The 11,725-nt window shown below is 43.4% G+C and overlaps 1 protein-coding gene across 1 annotated transcript in view; it reads left to right on the forward strand.

The window, feature by feature from the left end:
• C13H4orf19 (chromosome 13 C4orf19 homolog) overlaps positions 1-11,725 on the forward strand; it is a 79,032-nt gene that overhangs the window by 684 nt on the left and 66,623 nt on the right. The gene's annotated exons all lie outside the window — the stretch shown is intronic.

Here is an 11,725-nt window from a genome sequence, read left to right on the forward strand (position 1 = left end):
GCATGAAGGGACAACCTCGCTGTGGTGTTCCACAAGAGCCTGGGACTAGGAAAGTGGGCGCCAAAGGGAGAGAGCTAAATGGTCGCAGGTTGTAAATATTTAATAGACAAGTATCTACCAGGTCAATCGCCTGGGTCTTTGTAGCCTGGATAGCCCTGATGAGGTGAGATTTTATATATATCTATAAAATCACCAAAGAAGAATTTTCCAGTAATACCAGGCAGATATCAGTGGAACTTTTACCCACTCCCAGAACCATAATTAACTTTAAATGCAAAACAAAATAACTCCATCTCCATCGACTCTGAATGTCTACTTTTCCATCCTGGTATAGACATTTGCGCGATGAATGTAGAGGAAGTGGGTGCTCCAGGAGTCACTTCTGTACTGGTTTCTGCGAGAGTATTTGTTGGTTGTGGCCTGTGGCTGGATGCCTAGGGTGACTGTAACTCAGCTATGGTGAAGAATATCTCTGGAGAAAAGAAAGTCGTATAACCGTGAATGGAAAAGAAATAAGAGTAATGGTTATTTTTTTTAAAGGCAGTTGTTTCTGTATTTGCTGAAGTTTTTTTTTTCCTCCCATATAATTTTTCCAGTTAATACTATCTTAAGGAGGATATAATAGTATTTCCCATATACTTTTCTAGTTGATACTATTTTAAGGAAGATACAATAGTATCTCCCATATTCTAGTTAATACTATTTTAAGGAGGAAATAATAGTATCTCCCATATACTCTCCAGTTACTACTGTAAAGAGGAGATGGCAACTCTCCTCATCTAAGCCCCAGAGCCTCTGAAGCGCCTTGCTAGCCTCTTTGGTAAAAATTCTTTTCCCAGGACAGGTCTCCGTATCAACAATATGGAGCCTCTGTCCTTTGGGAGAGGAGAGTTCTGGATTGTTAGTGTTTCTGTGGAGTATGAAGAATCAGTAAGCAGCCAGCTCTAAGGCTCACTGGGAGAATCAGAGGTGACAGACAGACACAGGAAGGTGATGTGTGGTTTATTTCTCCTGCTCGCTGACTCTTGCCCATCTTTTGGATTCTGCTCCTTCACTTCTTCTACAAATCAGTGTTTATTTCATGCCTCCTGGGGACTTGTTACCCATGAAGGTCTTGATAGCTAGTGATTTCTAAAGATAAATGTGGTCCATGTTCACTATATTCCAAAGAAATGTTGCAGACCTGGAATTTAAAATGAAACAAACGAACAAACGAACAAACAAAACAACAAAACAAGACAAGACAAGACCCTTGCTTACTGTTTCAACAAGTTCTCTTTTCTAAAAATGGAAAGATTCCCTAACTTCTGACCCAGCACTTCTCCGAACCTGAAACCTGTGTTCTCAATGCTGGGACCAGGAGCCAGTCCAAGGGCAAAACAAGCCCTGTCCTCTTCCTGTCTCTGGTGGAGGTGCCCAGGAGCCCACTGCCCATGTTTCTTAGAAAGGACTCTAGCTTTTTGAGTGACTGAGTACTAGCCTCCTTAGAGCTAGTTTTCCTTCCCTAGACAGTGTCTTACATGTACCCACTTCTACAGTTTCCCAGGAACCCTGATTGGGCTCGCTTGGGTTCTTGCTTAAGGAACCTATCTCATTTCTAAATTTGATCATTAGAGTGAATGTTTGGTTGTAGATAAACCCCCTCGATAATTCAGAAAAGAAAGCTGCCAAGAGCTGACTGGACCATCATAGGGAAGGAAGGACAGGCGTGGAGAATTCAAAGGCTGCTATGAACATAGTGGAACATGTGCCCCTTAGGCATGGTGTATTCTTTTTTTTTTTTTTTTTTTTTTTTTGGTTTTTCGAGACAGGCCTGGCTGTCCTCACTCTGTAGACCAGGCTGGCCTCGAACTCAGAAATCCGCCTGCCTCTGCCTCCCCAATGCTGGGATTAAAGACGTGCGCCACCACGCCCGGCTTTAGTGCCCACTCTTAACCCCTAGAGCCACACAGGCCTGGAGCTGAAATCTCTTACTCTGCTTATCTCCTGAATACTGTGGAGAACAAACTGAAAATCCAATCATTTGTCTTCTCGAGTTTTACCCCTGTGAACATCATGGTTCCACAGAGATTGGGATCTTCAGAGAGATGGTAGAGCATCGAAATTCCTCTGTCTTAAAAATGTATCTAAAGTACTAAGCTGTGACTATGCTTCTGAAGCAGGTAGATAGCCTAACCTACGGTTCAGAAACCCTACACACTACTGAGCTGCAGTGAAGGTCAGCTAAGATCAGAGAAATACGGTGTCTGCAATCTTAACCACGAGCAGTGAACTCTATTCATTCAGCACAAATGTCTCTTGAAAAATCAAATGAACTCTGACCTGGCCTTCGAGACCACCTGTGTGTGAGCCTATCGACTCCAGGCCGTTGGCTGGGTGCCAGGGACACAGACAGCTGCAGCCTCAAGAATCTAGTCTCGGGAGAAACCTTTGAAGGGTTTGAAGCAAGGCATATATCTGTTCTTGAGAGTTCCCTCTAGCTGCAATGAGAGAAGTGAAAAGGGAGGGTCTACAGACACAGCTGAAGGCAGCTGCTACCCAATTCACAGAAGAGGGGATGGAGAAGTGAATCAATTGAAAGGGTGCTGAGGGAAGCAATGGCACTTACAGTCTGACCTGTAAGAAAGTTTTAGTGAGCCAGGCAGTGGTGGCACACACCTTTAATCCCAGCACTCGGGAGGCAGAGGCAGGCGGATTTCTGAGTTGGAAGGCAGCCTGGTCTACAGAGTGAGTTCCAGGACAGTCAGGGCTACACAGAGAAACCCTGTCTCGAAAAAAAAAAAAAAAAATTAAAAATGTTTTAGTGACTCTGGTCCTTGATATTGGCTTACCAAATTAGGGTTTGTTTGTTTTTTTTCTTTCACATTGGTAAACATAAGCTATGCTTCGGTACCGTTCGGTTGCAACACACACACACACACACACACACACACACACACACACACACAGAGCTTGTCTCCATCACTTTTTAACAGCTTATTGCTTTTTTATGTAGACTTTGAAGTGTTAAGGCAAAATTGAAGATAACCTATTGCCTCATCTGTACACTCTCCGGTGCACCTTAAATTCCTGTTGGAATAAAAATCTCCTGACTCCCTAAGCTGGGCTGAGCATGACATGCTGCTGTGTGTCACAAAGAGGACAGATGGTGTTTGGAGGAATATTATTGTCTATGAAAACCATTTCATGCTAGACAGGAGGATCTCTCTTAATGGTTGACTCCAAGCTACATGCAATGTGTATTGGTACACTTTCGATTTTTTTTTTTTAATTCATTCACTGTTCATTAGCCCCAGAGAAGATTGCTCCAGAAAAGAATTTCAAACTTTCTTTTTGTTTTGTTGTTCTTGATGCCAATCACATCCCATCTAATAACTGAATACCTAAATTGGCCATTTGTGTGCAGTAAATGCAAAGATTTAGCCAAATCGGTGGTTCTCAACCTTCCTAATGCTGTGACTCCTTAGTACACAGTCCCTTGTGTTGTGGTGACTCCAACCATAAAATTATTTCTTTGATACTTCATAACTGTAATTTTGTTATTATTATTAATCATAAGGTTAAAAAAAGAATCATAAGGTAAATATCTGATATGCAGATTATTTGATATATGACCCTGAAGGGGGTTTCAACCCACAGGTTGAGAATAGCCGGAGTAGAGCTATAAAACAGTATCTGACTTGCTTAATGATGACATTGCCAGCGATCTCGCATCTCCCAAATGCATGCTGCAACCTAGAACTGAATGAACAAAGTTGGCTTTCACCTGTAAATCATTGTTGTTATACGATGTTGGCTCCTCTCTGATCCCTGATGTGCTTCGCTATTTGAGTCCATAGTCTGCGCAGAGATTCCACCCTACTGGCTCAATGTATGGCTGTTACGATAACAGCAAAATGGTTTACTCACATCGTGCTGTGAGTCAGCAAAGAGATACAGGGAAATTTGTCTGTGATTAAACTATCAAAAAAGTCATGACTATTGTTATCAAACTGAGTTGAGAAATGTCTTTTCATAAGTAAGTACTTTTGAAAATACTGACTTGGAGTAAAAACTTAGAATCACTTGTTCTAAATAATTTATAGATAAAGAAAATGGCAGCTAGATCCTTAAAGACTTTGTCAAAGGATATTAGAGAAGTTCACACAGCTGCCCACCAGGTCCAGAATCTGAGTGTTTGCTTCTTAGTTCTTCCTGCTATTCACTAACTAGCAGGAATTTTTAGTATACAGAAATTTCATTTTCAATTGACCTTTGCCCTAAAGTATAACTAGCCTCTATTTATTGAAAAGATGCTTGTATATACAGCATGAGTAATCTGTTGCTGTGCAACAAATGATTCAAAGATTATTAACACAACACATGTCTGTAACGAACATAGTGACCCAAAATAACCCCTGTTTGTTGCATTTATGTGCCTGTCAGCAGTTTGGACTGAGTTCAGCTGGGTGAGTCTTGTCCAAACTCTTTCATGTGTCTGTGCTCGCCAAGGTGGCACTGCCTCTGAGTCTTAGCTGACAACCGAGTCACCTGGGGAGCAACTAAGGCTGAGTTCAGAGGTTCACGGCCTGTCCACCTGTTGTCTCCATGGTGTGTCAGGAGAGAGTGAAGCCTCTTGAAGATCTCAGCTTAGCTGATCCAACTCATTTTCTTTTTCCACGAATGTGTTTTAAAAGCAAGTGAGGGCCCCAGTTATGTTTCGGGAAAAGGTAAAATACACCCCACTTCTTAGTGGGAGGAGCTACAGAGTCATATGTGAAAAAAAAATTCATGGATTCAAGAAGATATGGATAATTGTGGCCATTTTCAAAGCCTTCAGTAGCAGCCCTGAACTTGATATAACACAGCGAACACTTCACATATAAGTGAACTTAGCTTATAGCTAAGGCAATATTCCTATTTTATAGGTAAGGAAGCCAAGACCTAGACTTGTTTGTCAGAGTCAGGCAAAGGACACAGCTGTTGAGTGGTGGAACCAGCCTTGGGTCCTAGACCTGGCTTGACGCTCCCATGCAACACAGCCTCTGCTCTCTGCCACAGGGAAAGGTACCGGGGTATCTAGCTCACAGCTCACAGCATTATTCGTAAAAGCTTTAAGAGTGTTTATGTGTTTAAAACGAAAACAGATAGGGCCGCATCCTTAAGGAACGTATACTTTAATGTATATGTATGCACACACACTATTGAAGCAGCCAAGACACAGACTCAGGAGAAATCGGATGCTTCTATTGCCAAAGCAACTCAGCAAAAGACAAGGAACAGGAGGAGTACAGAACTGGAAAGGATATGATCTATTATTATCTCAAATTCCCTCACATCATCTATGTATTCAAGTCTTGTTTCTTTCTTTTTCTTTTTCTTTTTCTTTTTCTTTTTTTTTCTACCTGAGAAAAGTTCTCACTGTGTATCTCTGGCTGGCCTAGAACTCGTTAAGCAGATCAGGGTGGGCTGGAACTCACAGATGAGCACCTGGCTCTGTCTCCTTCCTGAGCGCTAGGGGTTAAGGAAGGTCAGGGACACTGTGCCTGACCTTTACATCCTTCTTATGTAACCATACTCAGGCTTCATAAATGTCCACAGGTGAGAGAATCATGACCATGACTAGAGGGGATCCTTGGGGACCCCAGCTGTTCTCACTGTAGGAAGGAAAAAGCCCAAAACCGATAAGGAGAAAATTCAAGGTATGCCCAAGCCTGGGGTAGGGACTTGGGACTCTAACCCAAGACTGTTGTACTCTGACAGGTACTTTCAGAGCAGCCCCATTCTGGGGTGGCTTCCTGGTGGTTTTTTTCCCCCTTGGATGGGCAGGGGGGGGGGGTAGCTGAGAGAGCTCATCTTTGAAGCTAAGGTGACCTAAATTTGAATCCTGGTGTGCTAGCCACCTTGCATGTCACAAAAAGCCTTTAAAGCTCTAGTCACTTCTAAAGGGAATCATAAAACAGAAATAATTGACCAGACAAGATTAAGTTCACAGAATACAATTTATCTCTGTTCTCCTTTAAACTTGACAGGGCAAGTTTTATGGTCGGCACTAGGATTTGGTTTTGGTGAAGCAGCCAAGTGTTCTAAGTGGGGATACAATAAAAGCTTCAGGAATCTGTCCCAGCCCAGGCCAAACTCACCCCAGTCCTCCATTCCCGGGCCCACTGTGAGTTCAGGTTTTGCCTTGTAAAGATGCTTGTTGACAATGGGGGTTGGGGGTGGGGGGGTGGGGAAGCCAATGTTTCCTGAAGCCAAAGCCAAGAGCTGAGCAGTGGCTCTGGGGAGGTGCCCCTGGAAGCAGGAAGGTATCAAAGTCACAGCTCACTGGAGTGGAGCAAGCTAGAGGGTGGTTTTAATAATATCCTGCCTCCATTCCAGGATGGGGGCAAAAGGAGTGTTAACTTTATGTAATCAAATAAAAGAGAGAGAAAGAGAAAGAAAGAAAGAAAGAAAGAAAGAAAGAAAGAAAGAAAGAAAGAAAGAAAGAAAGAAAGAAAGAAAGAAAGAAAGAAAGAAAGAAAGAAAGANAAAGAAAGAAAGAAAGAAAGAAAGAAAGAAAGAAAGAAAGAAAGAAAGAAAGAAAGAAAGAAAGAAAGAAAGAAAGAAAGAAAGAGAGCCCAAGTAGCTTTGGAGGGTGACATTACCAAAATTTAAACCCTTCCTAAGCACCATTCATCAACCTCTCAGCGTGAGCCCAATAGACCAAAAGTAAACAAGAGCTAGTGAATGTACCACTGGAGCCCTTTTCAAGACCACTAAAGTCTAAGCAGTACACACGTCATCCAGCGATCCGAAACCATCCAGTCAATGTGCACAGTGGCTGTGACGTCCCCGTTAACTCTGTCTGCTCACTCCTGTGTGTGGGTGCTCAGCGCCTCCTCACTTGTAAGCCCTAGGAAAAAAAAAAAAAAAAACTGGGAGCCTAGTTTGGGGGGGGGGGGGTCAGCGTTTTCTTCGATCACTAAGATTTGTTCCACCTCGATTCTTGCTTGAGTCTCAGATGAGCAGATGTGACTGGCTGAATCAGGTCTGGCTATCCCAGAAGAGACTGGACTGAAGGTTCACCCTGCTGTCTGTTATGGGACTTCAGGAATTTCACCTGAGTGTCCAGATTCCAGTCTCTTAAATTATGTAACACTATCTACAGGTATCCTAATCTATGTAATCTATCAGGACACTGACTACTTCCGGCAAGGAGTGTCTTCCTAGACTATAGCACAAGACGATGCTTGATGTGGCTGACCCTTAGCGTCTATGACCTTAGGGTTCTGGAATTCCATGAGGTGTTTAGACCAGCGCAGCATTTTGAGTCTGGAATGGACGGAGAGAATGGAAGGACTGTCAAGTTCAAAATGTCTCGGCTCAGCTCACTCTGCCCTCTTTATAAAGCCACACCAGGAAACAGCAGGAACTTTCAAGTTCTAGCATGAGGGACCTCCCTTAGTTTCTAGTAACATATATTATATATATAATCTCATGATATGATATATGTATAAATATGTGTGTATGTATATGTGTGTATATGTATATATACATATATATATATATATCCACCCATACACATATACATATATATATATATATATATATATATATATATATATCCATATCATAAAATTTCCTACTCAAATATACCTGTCCAAGGATAGTTTTCAGTGCCTCTAGTAACGACTCCATGTCTGCCTCTGTGTGGGTGCCAAGGCTCTACTGTGGGGAAGGAAGGTGAAGACGTTTCTTGAGAAAGCTGGCCTGCCTTTCCAGCTGTGTCAGCTCTGGTAAGTGTTGAGACTAAAGAAAATGGCAGTACAGGGAGGCTCCACAGCTCAGGAAAGTGACCTTGCCTTGATCCTCATTTTTATGTCAGGCTTCTATAATAAACCGGCCTTTACAGTATTTAAAAGAGGGGGTATGGTCTCCCTTTGGGTGTGTGATATAGTCTTTGTGTTTCAACTTGGTTGGATTTTTAGAAAGAACATCCCTGTGTTCTGACGGCAGAGGATGCACTTTCAGGCTGCTGGACCTAGCATTATAAAAAGTACTCTGGGTTTTTGTTTTTGTTTGTTTGTTTCCTTGAGCGTCGGTTATTTTGCTAGTATTGCTGAATTAAAACAGTCTTTTTTTTTTTTTTTTTTTTTTTTAATTGAGCAAGCCCTATGCCAAGCGTTGGGAATATAAAGTTGATCAACATGGGCGGGGACAATCACCTAGGAGACAGGACCAACCCATAGCCATGAAAACATATGGTGCTAGAGGCTAGGATGGTAATCTGAGGGAGGAAGCCACAGAGCCTGAGAAGAGCAGAGGGAGGTGGCTAGGGAGAGGCAGGAGCAGCCTTCCTGAAGAGGGCGCTGTTGAGCAGAAAGGGGAGAATGAGCAGGATCTCACTAGCCAAGGCGAGGTAGGAGAGAGAAGAAAGCACGGATTCAGAAGGCCCCAGGCAGGATGTGTCCAGTACACATCATCAGCACACTGGAAGCTTGGCCTTCCAGGACAGGTGCTATGAACTGACTTCCACCAATCCAGGCTTCCCGAGCTCTTAGCTGTTCTTGGTGGATGTTGAGACCTCTGGCCTTTAGGTCTACATGGTGGGAAAGATCTTCTTTCTCCAGATTCACTGTGGTCTTGCATTCCAACCTGGAATAAGTGTAGCAATGAACGCAGACGTGCATCCTGTTCCGGGCACTCATGAAGTCCCTCCTGGGTTTTTGGTTTCTCCACTAGCATGTTGTGTGAAAGGTTCACCAGAGGCAAATGGAGCCCTCTTGATGAGAGGGTGAGCTCATGTAAGGGGTTAAGCAGAAAGAGTCCTTTGAACTAGAGGCCCACGGTCACCGAGGCATTTTTCAGACATGAGTACTAAGAGCTGCCAGGAAGGACACTCCTAAGTCACCTCAGTGAAGGTGTGGGAGCAGCTCCACGCTGCTGCCAACCAGGCCACACTCAGTTCACCAAAGCCAAACAACTGTTCACATCCGTTTCTAATTCATAAAAACCTTTGTGCTGGTTGGAGATAAAGCAGCGAACAGGCCATACGAGCCACCCTTGTGCTACAGAGCCCTAATAACATTCTTCCTAGCCGTCTCTAGAGGATGTAATTGAATCTAAAGTATAAGTTGCAAACACACCCCAAAATCCCATGCTACCTATGCCCATGTATCTGGAAGCACATTCTGGGTGATAAAGACGGTACGGGTCAGTGTCAAGGTTTGGAACTGGAGTGTCCTAGACATGCAGCTGTCTGGAGTATAAGAAACAAGAAGACAAGGACTTAGAGAGAAAACATCTGGTGATTGATGAGATTGAGGTGTTGGCTCAGTGGACAAAGTGCCTGTTCTACAAGTACAAGGACACGGGTTCAAGTCCAATAACCCACATTTTGAAAAAAAAAAAATGTAGAATGTGATGATGTGCACTTATAATCCCAGTGATGAGGAAGTAGAGACAGACAAATCCCTAGGACTTACTGGTCAGCCATTCTAGCCTACTTGGTGCGTTTCAGAACGGTGAGAGATTTTTCTCAAAAAAGTAGATAGATGGCACTTGAGGAATGACACTTGCAGTTGTCCTCTGGCCTCCCTACGTGCACACACAAACATGTTGTTGGCTTTCTAGTTGAATAGAGCTTAGAAGTGAGTGGGTCCCTGCGATGGAAAGTGAGCTTGCAGAGTGTGGCTATTGGTTGGAAGTGAAAAGCCAAAGAGGGGGGTATCACGGTTAAATACTAGGACCTGCACACACAGGGTGTTTGTTGTATTCAAAACCAATCACGTCATCAGTAAGTATCAGCTAAATTCAATTCTTAGGTGCCACGAGACACTCTGTATTAGCTAAAAGCAGACAGATGCCCCCGTGATGACATCACTGAAGAGGTTGAGGATAGAGTATTGAATTTTAAAATTGTTGTTGATGACAGTTTCATTTTAATAACGTGACGATTATGCAAGAGCTTAAGAGAAAATACCAGGAAGAATAAATTCTAGACAGATAAGAGTGGAGGTCATAGGCACACTCAAAGTCTACACGAGCCATTTCTGCACTCTGGACTCTGAAGTTCTTACCTGCCGTTTGGTAATCAGAAAACAGACTCCACAGAACATGAGCCTGCTCTCCTGCTTCTGCCATGGAAACTTCTGTTCCTCTTTCCCAAAGTGACCATGCTCTCTTCTGACCCCAGATCTCATTCGTTCTAGAATGTTCGGCCCCAGCAGGGCTTTAGAGTTCATTTAGTTCAGTATCCCCCAAAGACAAGGAAACTGAGGCCCACTAGGGTTAACAGTTTGGCTAGCCACAGGTAAGCCCAGACTCAATTCCAGAGCCCAAGTATGCTGACCTCTTGCTGCAAGGACAATCCCCTCGCAGAATAATCCCCAGTATCTGAAATAACATGCCTTTTATTGGTCTGACAAGTAAATTAACTCATTTTCTACTCTAGAAAATGATGCGCTCAAGCTCAGAGTGAGAATAATGTTTAACATGGTATAAGGTACTCATTAGACCAGCGCACACACAGTTTAGTAAGATTTCAGAGCCGGGAACTAACTCTCTCTCTCTCTCTCTCTCTCTCTCTGTGTGTGTGTGTGTGTGTGTGTGTGTGTGTGTGTGTGTGTGTGTGTGTTGCACACAATAAGAATTAGCTAGAGACACTCTTCTAATTAGTTATCCTGGGGAAAGGAAAATGGCCTTCGGATGTAAAGGTGTGTCTACCCACAGGTAGGTACACTCCCTCTGCAGCACATACAATACCCTAAAGTCCTTAAAGGAAGCTGCCTTGCTGCTGAAGACACACCTTTAATTTGTTGATAATCTCAGAGACCTACTACAGCTGTAGGAGCAGGTCTTCTCTAGCCTTCAGGGCCCTTTTCACAGGGCGGTTGGGGACTTAGTGTTTGACTTAACAGAAACACAGCCCAACTGGCCAGGCTGTGGTCCACAACCCTAGTTCAGAGCTCCAGCCCTCAGACTGAGCGATTCAGGGAAAGTGAATGCTGCTAGGTCATCATCCACAGACTCAGAGCTCCTCCCCCGAAATCAGCTAGGGTTATCTCCTTAGAGAACAGCAGCTAGGTGGGGGAGGGTAAGGATTGGAGCATGGCCAGGTCTGTGTTTGCTCTCCCACCTCCAGGGCCTGGCACTTTTTATTTCCTCCTCCCCTGAAGCCAATCAGAGCACTTTTGTTTCTGCTCAGTTCCACCTGGCATCTGGCGCTCATCACATCAAGTAAATGAGCCACCGTCTTTCAGAAACTCTTGCACTCGCTCCCACTTTAAAAATGCGACTAGCATGTTTCCAGAGTAGTAGTAATTTATTTCAAGTGAGCGTTTTCCATGTCCTAAACATTTCCATTATTTTTTTAATGTTGCCATCTGCTTTCAGCTTTGGACCGAACACCCACTCATGCTTATGAATTTTAGTTTAAACACTTTCAAACCAGTGTTTTGTTTCTGCTATAGCTGATCTTGTGTGAGCTGTGGTCTGCGATGCTTTTGGAACTTAGCAGATAAACCCACACAATGAACCACAAAGTTGGAGGGATACAAAAACAAGGAGTATAACTGCTAAGTCTTCCTCTTCGGTAAATTAGTATTTTGACACATATTTCCCTCCCTCAGTTATAGGTTTGCCTTTTTTTTTTTTTAAATCGATTGTTTTTCTCACAAATGCAGAAACTCTGTTCTTCATAAGGCTACTGAATGCTTCATGAATAACCTCTTATCCAGGCTGTGCGGTCAAGAGGAGAGTGACA

Source organism: Mus pahari, chromosome 13 (assembly GCF_900095145.1).
Source record: "Mus pahari chromosome 13, PAHARI_EIJ_v1.1, whole genome shotgun sequence".
NCBI lineage: Eukaryota > Metazoa > Chordata > Mammalia > Rodentia > Muridae > Mus > Mus pahari.